Genomic DNA, 19,621 nt, shown 5'->3' with positions numbered 1-19,621 from the left:
TTCTGGTGTGTCGTCGTCCCTCGCCTCTTTCTGCTCCCCCGCCCCTTCCCCACATTGGTTGCTGGTTATGCACGAATCTTGGAACAGGCTGGTGAATAACTTCCAAGTATTGTGGAAGCCTTCCTCTGATCCTCGAATGGGGAAATGGATTCTTTCCAGTGGGAGAACTCTTAGGTCGGACAGCCAGTCCACAGCCTTGGGTGGCACAGCCGATCTCCACCCGAGCAGGAGTCTCTGGCCGGCGATCAGGGAGGCAAAGGCTAGGACGCCTTTCCATGTGACTAGTTCTGGCTGTTCCAAAACCCCAACTCCCTTGCTGTAAAGTGTATTGTAGTAATACCAACCAGAACGGGGAGGTCTCACCCTCCACGTTCTGGGAAGCGCTAAAGGCTAAGAGGGGAAATAATTGCTTTCAAAGCTCAAAGAGATAGGGAGGAAAGGGTGGCTAGGCAGCAGCTGGTCGACTCCATACTGGAGGTAGACCGTAAACACTCCGAGGCCCCGACCGCAGGGCTCCTGGCGGAGAGCAAAGAGCTACAAAGGAACTTTGATATGCTCGCCACCAGAAAAGCATTGCACCAACTCTGCCAGGCACGTGGACTCTATACGAACACAAAGCCAGACGCCTGTTGGCACACCAGCTGAGAAAGCAGGCAGCCACCAGAGAAATTGCACAAATCAGGGATACCAGAGGCACATTAGAAACAACCAAAACTGGCCAAAATCCCAGCCAAAAGGCTAGAAGACTGTGTACCTGAGGTGGTCGCAGAGGACAAGACGGGCTTTGTCAAAGGTAGACAGCTTGCCTCGAACATCAGGCGCCTGCTGGATGTGATAATGACCCCCTCCGGGGAGAGAACACCAGAGGTGGTCGTCTCCCTAGACGCAGAAAAGGCCTTCGACAGAGTCGAATGGAGAGGCACTGGAGCGGTTCGGGCTTGGAACAGGGTTCACCTCATGGGTAAAGCTCCAATACAACGTTCCCATGGCGAGCATACGGACCAACAACACCAACTCCCGATATTTCCAGCTGCACAGGGGCACCAGACAAGGATGCCCAATGTCCCCGCTGCTGTTCGCTCTAGCGATCAAGCCACTAGCAATCGCGCTCAGAGCAGCAAAAAGCTGGAGGGGGATCCGAAGGGGCGGCAGAGAGCACAGAGTCTCACTCTATGCAGATGACCTGCTCCTCTACATTTCGGATCCACAGAGCAGCATGGACGGAATCATCGCGCTCCTGAAAAAGAGTTTGGCGCCTTCTCGGGCTACAAACGCAACATGAGCAAAAGCGAAATCTTCCCGGTACACCCACAAGTAGGGGGGGCAGCACTAATGGGACTGCCATTTAAACAAGCCCGACACAAATTCTGCTACCTGGGGATCCAAATAGCCCATGACTAGAAAGGGATCCACAAATGGAACCTCACCAGTCTGACGGAGGAAGTAAAAAAGGACCTGCAAAGATGGAACACACTCCCACTCTCCCTCGCGGGGAGAGTCCAGACGATCAAAATGAACGTACTGCCCAGGTACCCCTTCCTACTTAGATCCATTCCGATCTACATCCCCCAAGGCTTTTTTCAAAGCACTGGACAAACTAATCATGGCGTTTGTATGGGGGGGAGGGGGAAGGGGGAGTGGGGGGGGGGGGGGGGGGGGAAGAATGCGAGGATCCCAAATAAGGCCCTACAAAAAACAAAATCCAGGGGGGGCGGGCTAGCCCTCCCAAACCTACAATTCTACCACTGGGCGGCGACGGCTGAGTGAATAAGGGATGGACCAAGGAGCCAGAAGCCGAGTGGGTGCGTGCGGTAGAGGCCTCCTGCAAGGGGACCTCCCTCTGAGCCCTCGCCACGGCAGCACTCCCATCCCCACCCAAAAAACACTCCAGCAGCCCGGTGGTGATAGCCACCCTCCAATTCTGGAACCAACTACGGCAGCAATTTGGCTTGACCAAAATGTCGGGCAAAGCTCCCATCTGCAACAACCATAGGTTCACACCAGCACTGACTGACGCCACCTTCAAAAGGTGGGGGCAGGACGGAGGGACACTGACAGTCAGGGACCTATACACGGACGGCAGGATCGCAACACTGGGCGAACTGTCAGAGAAATTCCAGCTAGCCAGGGGGAATGAGCTAAGGTATCTACAACTCAAAAACTTTCTAAGGAAGGAGAGAAGGACGTACCCACGACAGACATTACTGGAAGAGTTACTGAATGCAGTAACATACTAGATAAAGGAAACTGTAGCGACATATATGACCGACTGGTAGACAGGGCCAACACCATACTGGACGCAACAAGAAAGAAATGGGAGGAGGACCTGGGGATTGAAATAGGGTGGGGGCTCTGGAGCGAAGCACTGCACAGGGTCAACACCACCTCCACATGCGCAAGGCTCAGCCTGACACAGCTAAAAGTGGTACATAGAGCCCACTTAACAAGAACCCGTATGAGTAGGTTCTTCCTGGAGGTGGAGGATAGATGGGAACGGTGTCAAGGAGGCCCGGCCAACCACGCCCACATGTTCTGGTCTTGCCTCAGACTTGCGGGGTACTGGACAGCCTTAGTTGAGCCAATGTCCAAAGTGGTGGGGATGAGGGTGGAGCCATGCCCGTAGCCGTCTTCGGGGTTTCAGACCAACCAGATCTATTCCTGGGGAGGAGGGCGGATGCCCTTGCCTTTGCCTCCCTGATTGCCCGCCGTAGAATCCTGTTCGGCTGGCGGTCAGCAGCACCACCCAAAGCTGCAGACTGGCTGTCCGACCTCTCGGAATCTCTCCAAATGGGGAAAATCAAATTCGCCATCCAAGGGTCAGACGACGGCTTCCACAGAACGTGGGAGCCATTCACCCAATTGTTCCGGGACCTGTTTGTGGCCAATGAACAAGCAGAAGAATAGCCAGGTAGTCAAGAATCAGGGGCAAGTAGCCAAAGCATGAGAGGGAGAGATAGACCGGGAGGGGGGCAGCTAAACCTAAGAGGAAAGAAAGGCGAACCACAGGAGGGGGAGGAGGAGAGGGAAAGGACAGGGAACAAGAGAGGAGAACCAAGGAGGTGGGGGGTGGGAGGCAGGGAAGTGACAGCCGGAAGGAGGGCACGGGATACGATAACAAACTTGGCATCTCCAGGAACAGAGAACAAGGAGAATACAGGCGAAAGATGGGAGGAATGGCTGAAGCGGAGGCGAGACGACAACGGCAGTGAGATTCGTCCAGGAGAAGTGACAACACCAACACCAAACCCATTTGAGTATTGCCCACTGTAATTGTTTCTCCGGCACCCATATATTTACGTCCCCAGACTCCACGCCGCCCCCTCCCTCCCCCCCCACAAACAGTCGCCTACTTATGTGTTGTAAATAATTTTGCCAGTTGTGCAGAGTTTCTGCTGTTGAGCTGGTTCACAATACCCTACCAGTTATTCTATTTTATTTTTTAAAAAATATATTTTTATTCTCCTTTTTCACATTTTCTCCCGCACTCACACCCATCAACAATAAACAATAATCAGCAAGATATGTCAATCCCCATAACAATAACAACGACCCCATCCTCCCACCAACCCCCAAACCTCAACCCGCATGTTTACATAAACAAATGACAAAAAGGAATCAGGGATTACCCATAGTCACCCTTAATCTACACAGCCCCCCTGCCCCCCCCCCCACCCTCCCACCCCCACCCCCCTCCCACCCCCCCCAACTAATGTTCGATGTTATCCAGTTCTTGAAAGTACATAATAAATAGTGCCCACGACTTGTAGAACCCCTCCGAGCTTCCCCTCAGTTCGAACTTAACCCTCTCAAGGGTCAAGTATTCCAACAGGTCTCCCCACCACGCCAGGGCACTGGGTGGAGAGGCTGCTCTCCATCCCAGCAGGATCCGCCTTCGGGCGATCAACGAGGCGAAGGCTATGACATCTGCCTCCGCTCCCGTTTCCAACCCTGGCTGGTCCGACACCCCGAATATGGCCTCCCGGGGACCCGGATCAAGTTTCACACGCACCACCTTGGAAATTACCCTAAACACCTCCTTCCAGTACTCCCCTAGCTTTGGACAGGACCAAAACATAGGAACGTGATTAGCACCCCACCCCCACCCCGCAACGCTCACACACATCCTCTACTCCTTCAAAAAATCGGCTCATCCTCACCCTCGTGAGGTGCACTCTACATACCACCTTCAGCTGTATCAGCCCCAACCTCGCACATGAGGTGGAGGCATTCACTCTCCGGAGCACCTCACACCAGACCCCTTCCTCTATCACCTCTCCCAGCTCTTCCTCCCACTTTGCTTTGATCCCTTCCAGTGGTGCCTTATCCTCTATCAAAATAGCTCCGTACACCGCTGACACTGCCCTCTTCTCCAGTCCCCTTGTCGTCAACACCTCCTCCAGCAATGTGGAGGCCGGTTCCTCTGGGAAGCTCTGTATCTCCTTCCTGGTAAAATTCCGAACCTGCATGGCCCCCTTCTCCCTGCTCTAGTCCATACTTCGCTTCCAGCTCCCTCAATCCTGCAAACCGACCCCGAAGAAACAAATCTTTTAGCGTCTTAATCCTCCTCTCTTCCCATTTCCGAAAACTTCCATCCCACCTCCCTGGCTCAAATCTGTGGTTCCCCCGAATCGGCATTTCCCTTGACCCTACCCCAAACCCGAAGTGTTGGCGAAGCTGCCTCCAGATTTTCAATGAAGCTATTATTACCTGACTCCCTGAATATTTCCCCGGAGCTATCGGGAGCGGCGCTGTTGCAAGTGCCTTCAGCCCTGACCCCCTGCACAAACTCTCCTCCATTCTGACCCACTGAGAATCCACCCCTCTGACCCAGCTCCGCACCTTCTCCACATTCGCCGCCCAGTAGTAGTACAACAAGTTCGGGAGACCCAAACCCCCTGCCTGCCTTCCCCTCTGTAGCAGCACCTTTCTCACTCTGGCCACCTTACCTCCCCATATGAATGAGGTAATCCTTCCCTCAATCTCCCTGAAAAAAGTCTTTGGCAGGATAATCGGTAGGCATTGAAAAATAAACAGGAATCGCGGCAACACATTCATTTTAACCGCCTGTACCCGACCTGCCAGTGACAGAGGAAGGCCGTCCCACCTTGCCAGATCACCTTTCACTCTCCCCACCAAACTAGAAATGTTGTACCTGCGGAGCCCCACCAACTCCCGGACAACCTGCGCCCCCAGATACCTAAAATGAGTCCCTGCCCTACGGAATGGCAGCCCCCCCACCCCCGGCCGAGACACCACAAAATACTCACTCTTGTCCAGGTTCAGCTTGTACCCCGAGAAAGACCCAAATACCTGCAGTAGCTCCAATATTCCTCCTATCGACACACTCGGTTCCGACACATACAGCAGCAAGTCGTTGGCATATAAGGACACCCTATGCTCTATCCCCCCCGCACTATTCCTTTCCACGCTCCCGAACTTCTCAATGCGATGGCCAGCGGCTCAATCGCAAGGGCAAACAGCAGGGGGGACATAGGACATCCCTGTCTCGTCCCACGGTGGAGAGAGAAATATCTCGAACTAATATTATTTGTACGGACACTCGCCTTCGGTTCCTCATATAATAGCTTTACCCAGTTCACACACCTTGGTCCAATCCCAAACCGCTCCAGCACTGCCATTAGGTACCCCCATTCTACCCGATCAAACGCCTTCTCGGCGTCCAATGCCACAACTACCTCTGTTTCCTTTCTTTCCGCCGGTGCCATAACAACGTTCAAAACCCTCCTAATGTTCGAAACAGCTGCCTCCCTTTCACGAACCCCGTCTGATCCTCCCCTATCACCTTCGGGAGGGACTCCTCCAGCCTACCCGCCAGTACCTTCGCCAACACTTTTACGTCCACATTCAGAAGTGATATGGGCCGATACGACCCACACTCCGTCGGATCCTTATCTTTTTTTAGTAACAGGGAAATCGATGCCTGCCCCAAGGTTTACGGCAACACCCCCTTCCCTATCGCCTCCTCAAACATCCCCACCATCAGGGGTGCAAACCTATCCTTAAATTTTTTATAATATTCCACCGGAAACCCATCCGGCCCTGCCACCTTCTCAGACTGCATCCTCCCAATCGCATCCTTTACCTCCTGCTCCACTATTGCTCCTTCTAATGTAGCCCTGTCCCCCTCCCCTAGCCTCGGGTACTCCAACCCATCTAGAAATTCCTGCATCTCACGGTCTCCCCCGGGTGGCTCTGACTTGTACAACCTCTCATAAAACGCCTGAAAAATCTTGTTAATCAGCACTGGAGCCACCACCAACTTCCCTGCCCTATCCTTCACCTGAAGAATTTCCCTTGCCGCTGCCTCCCTCCGGAGCTGACCTGCTAACATATGCCCCGCCATATCTCCATGTTCATAAACTGCACACCTTGCTCGTCTCAGTTGGCTCACTGCCTTCCTGGTGGACAGTCGGTTGAAGCTCGCCTATGGTTCATTCCTCTTTTCCAGCTTCGCCGGGTCCCCATCCTCTGCATACCTCCTGTCTACCTCCAACATCTCGTCTATTACCCTCTGCCACTCTAACCTCTCCTCTTTGTCCACTCTAGCCTTAAACAAAATCACTTCCTCCCTCACCACAGCCTTTAGAGCCGCCCAGACAACTGCCTTCGACACCTCACCCGTACAATTGAAACCTACATATTCCTTAATTACCTTTTCAATTTTCTCACGGAACACTTGGTTCCCCAAAAGCCCCACATCCAGTTTCCACCCCGGTCTCTGCGCTGCCCCCTTCTCTAGCACCATATCCACCCAATGTGGAGTGTGATCTGACACTGCAATTGCAGAGTATCTCCCCTTGACTTCAGCCAGCAAAGCCTTCCCCACCACAAAAAAGTCGATCCGCGAGTACACCTTATGGACCGCTGAGAAAAACGAGTGCTCCCGTTCCCTTGGGTGCAGGAACCTCCAAGGGTCCACCCCTCCCATTTCCACCATTAGCCCAGCCAGCGCCTTCGCCCCCCCCCTGATGGGACCAGCGAGCACGGCCGTGATCTGTCCAACCTTGGCTCCTGCACCAAGTTCCAGTCCCCCCCCACAATCAGCTCATGCGTGTCCGAGTCGGGAATAGCCCCAAACACCTCGCGAATCCCACATCGTCCCAATTGGGACCGTATACACTTAACAGCGCCACTAATCTCCCCTCCAGCGCCCCTGCCACAATCACATATCTACCCCCCTGATCTGCCACCACCTTCTCCACCTGGAAGCGTACCCTTTTGCTGACCAACACCGCTACCCCTCAAGCCTTTCCATTAAATCCGGAGTGAAACACTTGGCTAACCCAGCCCTTTTTAAGTCTCACCTGGTCCTTCACCCTTAAGTGAGTCTCCTGCAGCATTGCTACATCGGCTTTCAAACTTTTAAGATGTGCAAGCACCCTTGACCTCTTGACCGGACCTCCTAGCCCTCTCACGTTCCACGTGACTATCCTTACTGGGGGTCTCTCATCCCCCCACACCTTTCTTATCCACCATCACCATACCACCGGGCCCTGCCCCATAAGCCTGACCCGCCCCTGTCCATTGTTAACATCGAACCCCTTCCCCCCCTCCCAAGAACCCCCCTACAAAAACATCCCCCAACATCCCTCCCTCCACCCCCTCTTGCTCGCCTCGTAGGCCCATTGAAGCCTGCTATCCAGGCTCCAACGTCCGCCGCCCTCCTCTCACCTCACCCCCGTTCACTAACTGACTTTAGTTAGCTAGCGCGGGTGGCACCCCCCGCCAAGATATCTCGCCCCTTTCCACCCAGTCCCAGAGAAAGAAACACCAAAACAAACCCAACAATGCAACCCCTACAATTCACTAACATAACATTTAACTGTCGCAACACAGAACACCATTAATTTCAACTCTGTAACAATGCAAAGAGAAGTAAATTACAATACAAATCAGTAAAAAGAAAGTTGTAACATTTATACATTTTCCAGCCACTCAAACACAGTCCATTGTCTCTCTTCCAGTTCCGCTCTTCACGTCTGTCCCAAGCCTTCTACCCTCACGAACGCCTCAGCCACCTCCGCTGTCTCAAAATAAAAGTCTTTAGCGTTATATGTTACTCTCAACTTCGCCGGGTATACCACACCAAATCGCACCCCCTTCTTGTACAAAGCCGCCTTCACTCGCCCAAACGCCGCTCGTCTTTTTGCCAACTCCACCGTCAAGTCCTGGTAGATCCGAACCGCAGTACGATCCCACAGCACCTCACGCTTCTGCTTCGCCCAGCTTAATACCTTCTCCTTCATGCAAAACTTATGGAACCAGATAATTACTGCCCTTGGCGGCTCGTTCACTTTGGGCTTCGGCCGTAATGACCGATGAGCTCGGTCTAGCTCGTACAGGGTGGGGCTCTCACCCTCCCCCATCAGCTCCGCCAACTTCTTAGCGAAGTATTGCGTTGGCCTTGGGCCCTCTGTCCCTTCGGGCAAGCCCACAATTCTCAAATTGTGCCGCCTTGAGCGGTTTTCCAAGTCTTCCAGCTTTGCTCGGAGTCCTCTGTTGACCTCTGTTGCTCTTTTTAGCTTTAGTCTATTTGGTCTGTTTAGGTCACCTTTGCTCATGAGTCGCCAGGTATCTTTATGATACCGCCACATGGTTCAAGTTCAGGTTATGATTAATAATACAGCACACCGTTTAGTAAGGATTAAAACAACGGTCATTTATTTATTTATTTTTTTTAAACATGTTTTATTGAAATTTTTTTCCCAAACAACAATTTTTCCCCTCTTACAAAGCAAACGCAACAATAACAATACAGAAATTTTTAACAATACACAAGTAACAAAACCCCTTTATCTTTGACCTAAACTAAACTAAACCCCCCCCCGGCCCCCCCTTCCCCCTGGGTTGCTGCTGCTGGTCATCTGTCTTCCCTCTAACGTTCCCCTAGGTAGTCGAGAAATGGCTGCCACCGCCTGGTGAACCCTTGAGCCGATCCTCTCAGGGCAAACTTTATTTGCTCCAGTTTAATGAACCCCACCATATCATTTACCCAGGCCTCCAGTCCGGGGGGTTTCGCCTCCTTCCACATCAGTAGGATCCTGCGCCGGGCTACTAGGGACGCAAAGGCCACAACGTCGGCCTCTTTCGCCTCCTGCACTCCCGGCTCTTCCGCAACTCCAAATAGAGCTAACCCCCAGCCTGGTTTGACCCAGGCCTTCACCACCCGCGAAATCACTCCCGTCACTCCCTTCCAATACCCTTCCAGTGCCGGGCACGCCCAAAACATATGTGCGTGGTTTGCCGGGCTCCCGCCACACCTCCCACATTTGTCCTCCACTCCAAAGAACCTGCTCAATCTTGCTCCCGTTATGTGTGCTCTATGTAGCACCTTAAATTGAATCAGGCTAAGCCTGGCACATGAGGAAGAGGAATTTACCCTGCTTAGGGCATCAGCCCACATACCCTCCTCTATCTCCTCCCCTAGTTCTTCTTCCCACTTTCCTTTTAGTTCGCCTACCGACTCCTCCCCCTCTTCCCTCATCTCTCGGTAAATCTCTGACACCTTCCCCTCTCCGACCCACACCCCTGAAAGCACCCTGTCCTGTATCCCCTGTGTCGGGAGCAACGGAAAGTCCCTCACCTGTTGTCTAGTAAACGCCCTCACCTGCATATATCTCAAGAAATTTCCCCGGGGCAACTTATACTTTTCCTCCAATGCTCCCAAGCTCGCAAAAGTCCCATCTATAAATAAGTCTCCCACCCTCCTAATTCCCAACTGGTACCAGCTCTGAAATCCTCCATCCATTCTTCCTGGGGCGAACCTATGGTTGTTCCTGATTGGGGACCCCACCAGGGCTCCCCGCACCCCTCTCTGTCGCCTCCATTGTCCCCAGATATTCAGTGTTGCCGCCACCACCGGGTTCGTGGTAAACTTTTTAGGTGAGAACGGTAGCGGCGCCGTCACCAGCGCCTCTAAACTCGTCCCTTTACAGGACTTTCTCTCCAGTCTTTTCCACGCCGCTCCCTCACCCTCCATCATCCATCTACGTATCATTGCCACATTGGCGGCCCAATAGTAATCGCCCAAGTTCGGTAGTGCCAATCCTCCTCTGTCCCTACTATGCTGAAGGAACCCCCTCCTTACTCTCGGAACTTTCCCTGCCCACACGAAGCTCGTGATGCTCCTGTCTATTTTATTAAAAAAGGTCTTGGTGATTAGTATAGGGAGACATTGAAATACAAATAAGAACCTCGGGAGGACCATCATCTTAATTGCTTGCACCCTGCCCGCCAGCGATAGAGGCTGCATGTCCCACCTCTTGAAGTCCTCCTCCATTTGTTCTACCAACCGTGTCAGATTAAGTCTGTGCAAGGTTCCCCAGCTCCCAGCGATCTGAATCCCCAGGTATCGGAAGTTTCTTTCCACTTTCCTTAGAGGCAAGCCTTCTATCTCTCTACTCTGGTCCCCTGGATGTATCACAAATAATTCACTCTTCCCCATGTTTAGCCTATACCCCGAGAAATCCCCGAACCCCCTCAAAATTCGCAGAACCTCTATCATCCCCCCCCCCCCCCCCGCTGGGTCCGACACGTATAACAATAGGTCATCCGCATATAACGAGACTCAGTGTTCTTCTCCCCCTCTAATCACCCCTCTCCATTTCCTGGAGTCTCTCAACGCCATGGCCAGAGGTTCAATTGCCAACGCGAACAACAATGGAGACAGCGGGCATCCCTGTCTTGTTCCCCTATATAGTCGGAAATACTCCGATCTATGTCGACCTGTAACTACGCTTGCCGTTGGAGCCCCATAAAGAAGTCTAACCCAGCTAATAAACCCGTTCCCAAACCCAAACCTCCTTAACACTTCCCATAAATACTCCCACTCCACCCTATCAAATGCCTTCTCTGCGTCCATTGCCGCCACTATCTCTGCCTCCCCCTCCACTGGGGGCATCATTATCACCCCTAATAGTCGTCGCACGTTAACATTCAGTAACAACGGTCATTTATTATATACAACAATCAATATTAATACCCTAATACTACTTTCTATATAATAAACCTATCACTACTGGCCAATACTTAACTTTAGGAAGAGCCCACCAGGTCAGGGAAACGAATGGCTTGTCCAATCAGATCTGGCCCGCGGGATTCAAAAGGCTGCTACAGGTCGGTGGCTAGGTGTCTCTACCGGATAGCGATCGCTGGATTCAAAGTTACAGTTGCCGGTGGCTAGTCTTGCGAAGGTCTCGAGCAGGCGAAGAGGAGAGAGAGAGAGATCTGAACTTGGACCCTCACTTTTATAGGGCCCAGGGGCTTCCCGCCTCCCGGGGCGGCCCTTGACCCTGAGTCCCAAGTGATAGGATTTGTCCCCAATGCCTGGGGTCGATGTGTCCAATGGTGAGGCGATTCCCTGATCGGGGGGTGGTCGCTCACCTGTCTTTGTTTCGGCCACTGCAGGCGCCGACAGGTCTGGCCCGGTATTCAATTGCTAATATGTTGCAACTGTTCCCGGGGATAGCCGATTTAACTGTGGATGTCTGAATAGATGGGCTGCAAACAGTCCTGAATGCAACTGCGGATACCTGGGTTGATGGGCTGTTGATAGCCCTGAGTATCGATCTGGGCTACCTTCCCAGAGCCGAATATGCAAAACTGTCTGCAGCTGCCTGCTTGTGTCTTCTTGGCTGCTTTTCCCAGCAGTCTTTCGGGTTAGCCGTTTTAAACTGGGTTTTGGCCAGATTAATCGGAACGCAGCCATTTTACATGGCTACACCTCCACCACCCTCCGCAGCTCGTCCCCCATTGAGGTGACCTGGTCGCTGTGACGTGACACGGCCTCCTCCACCTCCTTCATCTTCTCGTCCTGCTCTCTCACCTCGGCCGATGCCTTTGCCACCTCCACCCTCACTGGGCCGATTGCCTCCTCCACCAATGACCTCAACACGACCGCCGTCTCTTTCCTCCAGGCCTCCATGTGCCTCACAAACTGTTTTTCCAGCTCCACCACCATCACCTCGGTCATCTTCTTCACCATAAGTAGTGCGGCCCCGCCTTGCAGTTCAGCTTCCGCCATCCTGTCAACACTTTTGCTCGTCTTCTCCTTCGGCGGCGAACCCGCGTTTCCTCCTTTCTTCCACGCTGCTCTTTGCATCCTTTAGCGGCTTATTGTTTTTTATCTTCTTTCTTTTCTCCTCTCTCCCCCTTCACCCTCCTGTCCTTCATCAATCTGACTTATTCTTTTTTTGAAAAAAAAAGGGGGAAGAGAAAAAAAACTTTTACCAAACTTCCTTAAACCTTCTTTCTTTCTCCTCTGCATTCACCCAGAGCTCCCCGGGACCAGGCTTCAGCCTTCTTTCTTCCTCCTAGGTGGAGCACCCTCCCTACGTGGTGCCCTGGCCTCGGGCCTGCCGCCTCGGCCTCCTCGTAGCTCCGCCCCCACTGCTCTGACCTCGACGTCGCGCCGGGCCCAGCACCTCAGCCCCCGCCTCCCGTCAGTTCCATGCGCCCCCCCCCAATCTCCAGTGTTGCTACCCTGCCATCTATGTATAGGTCCCCGAATGTCAGCATCAACTCGTCCTGTTTCTACTGTTTGAAGGCGGTGTCTAGTGTCGCCGGGTGGAATTTACGGTTCTGGCAGATGGCAGACATTGCTCGAAGTCCAAAGTGGTGCCTGAGCTGATTCCACGTTCTCAGTGTGCCGACCACCACTGGGCTCCTTGAGCATTTGGCTGGAGGGAATGGGAGCGGGCTGTGACCAGTACTCGGAGGGATGTTCCTGTGCATGAGCTCTACTCCATCTTTACCCATCCCCGTACTCTCTCTGTAATGTCTGCCTATTGGTAGAATTGTAGGCTTGGAAGGGTCAGACCTCCAGTGTTTCTCCTTCTTATAGTATGCTCTATAGTATCCTTCTTATAGTATCTATAGTATCCTTCTTATAGTATGCTCTTGCAGCTCCTTGGACTCCCCCACCCCCCCCCCCCCAAAAACACACAAATGCCATGATCGTTTTGTCTATTTAATGAAGAGGGCCTTGGGGAGGAATCGGAATAGGAAGTGGAATATGGGCAGTATATTCATCTTGATTGTCTGCACTCTCTCCGCCAGGGAGATTGAGAGTGAGTCCCATCTCTGTAGGCCCCTCTTTACCCTCTTCCATCAGGCTCGACAGGTTCCATTTGTGGATCCGTGTCCAGTCGTGGGTTTTTCGGATCCCCAAGTATCAGAATTTGGTTTGGGCCGGCTTTATCTGTCACTTCCCCAGCTATGGTTCACTGGGAATATCTTGATCTTGCTCAGGTTACGTTTGTAACCCACAAAGGTTCCAAATTCAATGCTCTCTGTCTCCCCTCTGGATGCCTCTCCACCACTTTGCTGATCTGAGAGCGATAGCCAGTGGCTCAATTGCCAGGTCAAATAACAGCGGGGACAAAGGGCATCCCTGACTCATGCCTCTGTGCAGCAGGAAGTATCCAGAGCTGATGGTGTTTGTCCGTACGCTCGCCATGGGAGTGCTGTACAGTAGCTTCACCCGTGAGGTGAACCCTGGCCCAATCCCAAACCGCTTCAGTGCCTGAGGTACCTCGATTCGATTCTGTCGAAGGCCTTCTCTGCATCCAGGGAGATGATCACTTCTGGTGTCTCCTCCCCAGGTGGGGTCATGATCATGTTCAACATGTGTCTGATGTTCGCCATTAGTTGTCTGCCCTTGATATGCGCAACTTTCCAGTAGCCTCACCAGGGCCTTCACCATGACCTTGGCTTTGGCGTCAGTGTTTAGGAGTGAGATGGGTCTATATGATCCACACTTCATTGAGTCTTCTTTAGAGAGCAGAGATATCGAGGCCTATGCCAGCGTGGGCAACAGAGTCCCCCTCGATAGTGAGCCATTGAACATCTCCCACAGGTGCTGCTGCAAACCTTTTGTAGAAGACCACCGGGAATCCATCTGAAACCGGTGTCTTCCCCGTCTGCATGGAGTTAATGCTCCCCAAGATTTTTCCCGGCCCTAAAGGTGCTTCTAGTCCCTGCTTTTGTTTCTCGCCCATAACTGGCATGTCCAGACTTCCGGTTGCGGCGATGCTCTGCTAAGCCGCACGTTTCGGCAGCTCCAGCTCTAACGGACTTTTGGGCTCTTTTTGAGAGCCCCAACGGAATTCTTTTTGGACCAAACCCAGTGTGGGGTGACGAAGTAAGGAGTCCCCACCTAGTGTGTAGGAAAAAGATCGGTGGTGGTGGCTAGATTGCGAAGGATCCTCGAGAGCAGCGGCAGGGAAGAGAAGGAAGAAGCAAGATGGCGTCGGAGGGAGGTCAGACGATATGGGGGCCGGATCAGGATGAATTCCTTAGACGGTGTGTGGAGGAATTAAAGAAGGAGGTGCTGGCGCCGATGTTGTTGGCAATTGAAGGGCTAAAAGAAACGCAAAAGGCCCAGGCGATAGAGCTCCGTGTGGTGAAGGAGAAGGTAGCTGAGAATGGGGATGAGATTCTGGGCCTAGCGGTCAAAATGGAGACGCACGAGGCGCTACATAAGAGGTGTATCGAAAGAATCGAAGTCCTGGAAAACAGATCGAGGAGAAAGAACCTCCGGATTCTGGGTCTCCCCGAGGGAGTGGAGGGAGCTGACGGTGGGGCTTATGTGAGCATGATGCTCCATTCGCTAATGGGAGCTGAGGCCCCCTCGGGCCCCCTGGAGGTGGAAGGGGCTCACCGGGTCCTTGCGAGGAGACCAAAGGCTGGAGAACCACCAAGGGCGATAGTGGTGAGATTTCACCGCTTCAACGACAGAGAGGTTGTTTTGAGCTGGGCCAAGAAGGTACGGAGTAGCAGGTGGGAGAATGCGGTGATATGAGTGTATCAGGACTGGAGCGCGGAGGTGGCAAGAAGGAGAGCGAGTTTTAATCGGGCCAAGGAGGCGCTTCATAAGAAGAAAGTAAAGTTTGGGATGCTGCAGCCGGCGCGATTATGGGTCACGTACCAAGATAGACACCACTATTTTGAAACGTCGGAAGAAGCATGGACCTTCATCCAAAAAGAGAAATTGGACCAGAACTGAGGGACTGATGCTGGGGGGGAAATGACGATGTTGATGTACAAAAATGTAAATTGGGGAATGGGAGGTCCACCGTGTCGGGACGATCTCTGACGGGGGGACACTGAGAAATGTGGGCGCCGGTGGGGGAAAAGGGACATAGGTGGGGGATGGGGAATGGGAACGGGGCTGTAGGGGGAGCTGCGCCATAGGGGGCGGGACTGTTCTGGGCAAGCACGGGTTTTTTCCCGCGCTAGGGAGATGACGGTGGGAAGATAGGTGCAAGGAGGATGAGAGTTTCACACACGGGGGGGGGGGGGGTCAAGGAGAGAGCGGGGGAAGCCGGGGTCAGTTGGAGTCAGCTGACTTTCGGAAGCAATATTGGGGGAGTAACCATGCTAGGTGGGGATCTAGCGGGGGTGGGGGGGGGAGGGGGGATAACTGGGCTGCTGCTGCTGAGATCGAGAGGGAGCTGGCAAGAGAAGAGGTGGTCGGGACGGGAGTGCGCCGCCTGGGGGACTGGTGGGTGCGCGGGACCTGGACGTGGGACTTAGTCGGCGGGGGGGGGGGGGGGGGGGGGGGGGGGGGGGCCTGATCACGTGGAATGTGAGAGGCCTAAATGGGCCGATTAAGAGGGCCCGAGTGTCCGCGCACTTAAAAGGACTGAGGGCAGACATGGTCATGCTTCAGGAGACGCATCTGAAGGTGGCGGATCAGGTTAGGTTAAGGAAAGGATGGGTGGGACAGGTGTTCCACTCAGGGCTGGACACGAAAATTAGAGGGGTGGCTATATTGGTGGGGAAACGGGTGTCGTTCGAGGCTAGGAATATAGTAGTGTGACAACGGTGGCCGATATGTGATGGTGAGTGGTAGATTGCAGGGAATGGAGGTCGTGCTGGGAAATGTATATGCCCCGAACTGGGATGATGCGGGATTTATGAGGCGGATGCTGGGACGTATCCCGGACCTGGAGGTAGGAAGCCTGGTAATGGGGGGGGATTTCAATACTGTGCTGGATCCAGTGTTAGATCGGTCTAGATCCAGGACCGGAAGAAGGCCGGCAGCGGCCAAGGTGCTCAGGGGGTTTATGGAGCAAATGGGGGGAGTGGATCCGTGGAGATTTGTTAGGCCGTTGGCCAAAGAGCTTTCCTTTTTCTCCCACGTCCATAAGGTATACTCCCGGATAGATTTCTTTGTTTTGAGTAGGTCACTGATTTTGAGGGTGGAAGGAACGGAGTACTCGGCCATAGCCGTTTCAGACCATGCCCCGCACTGGGTGGATCTGGAACTAGGAGAGGAGAGGGAACAGCGCCCACTCTGGCGACTGGATGTGGGACTATTGGCGGATGAGGGAGTCTGTGGAAGGGTGCGGGGATATATCGAAAGGTACCTGGAGGCCAATGATGATGGTGAGGTCCAGGTGGGGGTAGTATGGGAAGCGCTGAAGGCGGTGGTTAGGGGAGAGTTGATCTCCATTAGGGCTCACAAGGGGAAAAAAGAGGGCAAAGAGGGCAAAGAGAGGGAGAGATTACAGGGGGAGATTTTGAGTGTGGATAAAAGATATGCGGAGGCCCCGGACGAAGGACTAGGGAGAGGCGAAGGCTTCAGACAGAGTTTGACCTGCTGACCACAGGGAAGGCAGAGGCACAGTGGAGGAAGGCACAGGGGATGAGATACGAATATGGGGAAAAGGCGAGCCGGCTGCTGGCCCACCAGCTTCGTAAGAGGATAGCGGCGAGGGAAATAGGGGGAGTTAGGGATGAAACAGGAACTACGGTGCGGAGTGCAGGGAAGGTAAATGAGGTGTTTAAGACCTTTTATGAGAGGCTATATAGGTCCCAACCCCCGGAGGGAAAAGAGGGGATGCAGCAGTTTTTGGACCAACTAAGGTTCCCGAAGGTGGAGGAGTAGGAGGTGGCAGGTCTGGGGGCGCCAATCGGGGTGGACGAGGTGACTAAAGGGCTGGGGAACATGCAGGCAGGGAAGGCACCGGGACCAGACGGGTTTCCGGTGGAATTTTATAGGAAGTATGTGGACTTGTTGGCCCCGCTGCTGGCAAGAACCTTTAACGAGGCCAGAGAAGGGGGGACTCTACCCCCGACAATGTCGTAGGCGACGATATCACTGATCCTGAAGCGAGATAAAGATCCGCTGCAATGCGGGTCATATAGGCCTATCTCGCTCCTGAATGTAGATGCCAAGTTGCTGGCAAAAGTGCTGGCAATGAGGATCGAGGATTGTGTCCCAGGGGTGGTGCATGAAGACCAGACAGGGTTTGTAAAGGGGAGACAACTGAATGTTAATGTGCGACGGCTATTGGGGGTGATAATGATGCCCCCAGCAGAGGGGGAGGCAGAGATAGTGGCAGCGATGGATGCAGAGAAGGCATTTGATAGGGTAGAGTGGGAGTATTTATGGGAGGTTTTGAGGAGGTTTGGGTTCGGGGAGGGGTTTATCAGTTGGGTTAAACTCCTCTATGGGGCCCCAGTGGCAAGTGTAGTCACAAATCAGCAAAGATCGGAGTATTTTCGGTTACATAGGGGAACAAGGCAGGGGTGCCCTCTGTCCCCATTACTGTTCACGCTGGCAATTGAACCACTGGCCATAGCTTTGAGAGACTCTAGGAAATGGAGGAGGGTGGTTAGAGGGGGAGAGGAACACCGAGTGTCACTCTACGCAGATGACCTACTGCTGTATGTGGCGGATCCTGTGGGGAGGGATGACAGAGGTTATGCAGATATTGAGGGAGTTTGGAGATTTTTCGGGATATAGGCTTAATATGGGAAAGAGTGAGATTTTTGTAGTACACCCCGGGGATCAGGGTAGAGGGATAGATGGCCTGCCGTTAAGGAGAGCGGAAAGGAACTTCCGATATTTGGGGATTCAGATAGCCAGGAGCTGGGGAACTTTACATAAACTCAATCTGTCGCGGCTGGTGGAGCAGATGGAAGAGGATTTCAAGAGGTGGGATATGCTGCCACTCTCATTGGCAGGCAGAGTGCAGGCGGTCAAGATGATGGTCCTCCCGAGATTTCTTTTTGTGTTTCAATGTCTCCCCATCTTGATCACTAAGGCCTTTTTTAAGAAAATAGATAGGAGCATTATGAGTTTTGTGTGGGCAGGGAAGGCCCCGAGGGTAAGGAGGGGGTTCCTGCAGCGTAGCAGGGACAGAGGGGGACTGGCGTTGCCGAATTTGGGCGACTATTACTGGGCCGCCAATGTGGCGATGATCCGCAAGTGGATGATGGAGGGAGAGGGGGCGGCGTGGAAGAGGCTGGAGATGGCGTCCTGTAAAGGAATGAGCTTAAAGGCGCTGGTGACGGCGCTGCTACCGCTCTCCCCGAAGAGGTTTACCACGAATCCAGTGGTGGCGGCAACATTGAGTATCTGGGGGCAATGGAGGCGACAGAAGGGTGTGTTGGGAGCCTCGGTGTGGTCCCCGATCAGGAACAACCATAGGTTTGTCCCAGGAAGGATGGGCGGAGGGTTCCAGAGCTGGCACCGGGCAGGAATTAGGAGAGTGGGAGACTTGTTTATAGATGGGACGTTTGCGAGCTTGGGAGCGCTGGAGGAAAAGTATGAGCTGTCCCCGGGGAATATCTTTAGATATATGCAGGTGAGGGCATTCACGAGGCAACAGGTGAGGAAATTTCCGCTGCTCCCGACACAGGGGATCCAGGATAGAGTGCTTTCGGGGGTGTGGGTCGGGGAGGGCAAAGTGTCCGAAATATATCGGGAGCTAAGAGGAGAGGGGGAGGAGCTGGTAGAGGAGCTGAAAGGAAAATGGGAAGAAGAGCTCGGGGAGGAGATTGAGGAGGGTTTGTGTGCTGATGCCACACATAACGGGAGCAAGGTTGAGCAGGTTCTTCGGAGTGGAGGATAGGTGCGGGAGGTGCGGGGGAAGCCCGGCGAACCACACACATATGTTTTGGCCATGTCCGGCACTGGAGGGGTATTGGAGAGGAGTGGCAAGAGTGATCTCGAAGGTGGTGAAGGTCCAGGTCAAACCAGGCTGGGGGTTAGCTATATTTGGGGTGGCGGATGAGCCGGGAGTGCAGGAGGCGAAAGAGGCCGATATTCTGGCCTTTGCGTCCCTGGTAGCCCGGCGAAGGATCTTACTTATGTGGAAGGAAGCGAAACCCCCCGGCGTGGAGGCCTGGATAAATGATATGGCAGGGTTCATAAATCTGGAACGGATGAAGTTTGCGTTGAGAGGATCGGTTCAGGGGTTCTCCAGGCGGTGGCAACCGTTCCTTGACTATCTAGCGGAACGTTAAGGGAAAATAGATTGTCAGCAACAGCAGCCCAGAAAGGGGGGGGGGGAGGGCAACCGGTTTTGTTCTAGTTGGGGTGGAGGGGGGGGGCAGCACTATTTCTTGTTACTTTGTTAGTTCACTACTTTATTTAAATAATGTTATCTATTAGTTATTGTGTTATCATTTTTGTTGATTTGTAAGGTGGAAAAATTGTGTTTGAAAACTTTAATAAAATATATATTTTTTTTAAAAACTGGCATGTCCAGTCCGTTGACAAACTGTCATCTTTGCATCCCCTCCGGGGGCTCACAGCTCCCAATAGTAAGTCGCAAAGGTCTCATTGGCCTTGTCTAACGCTGCGACC

Source organism: Scyliorhinus torazame, chromosome 14 (genome assembly GCF_047496885.1).
Source record: "Scyliorhinus torazame isolate Kashiwa2021f chromosome 14, sScyTor2.1, whole genome shotgun sequence".
NCBI classification, from domain to species: domain Eukaryota; kingdom Metazoa; phylum Chordata; class Chondrichthyes; order Carcharhiniformes; family Scyliorhinidae; genus Scyliorhinus; species Scyliorhinus torazame.
The sequence above is the reverse complement of the archived record's forward strand: the minus strand, read 5'-3'. Positions refer to the sequence as shown.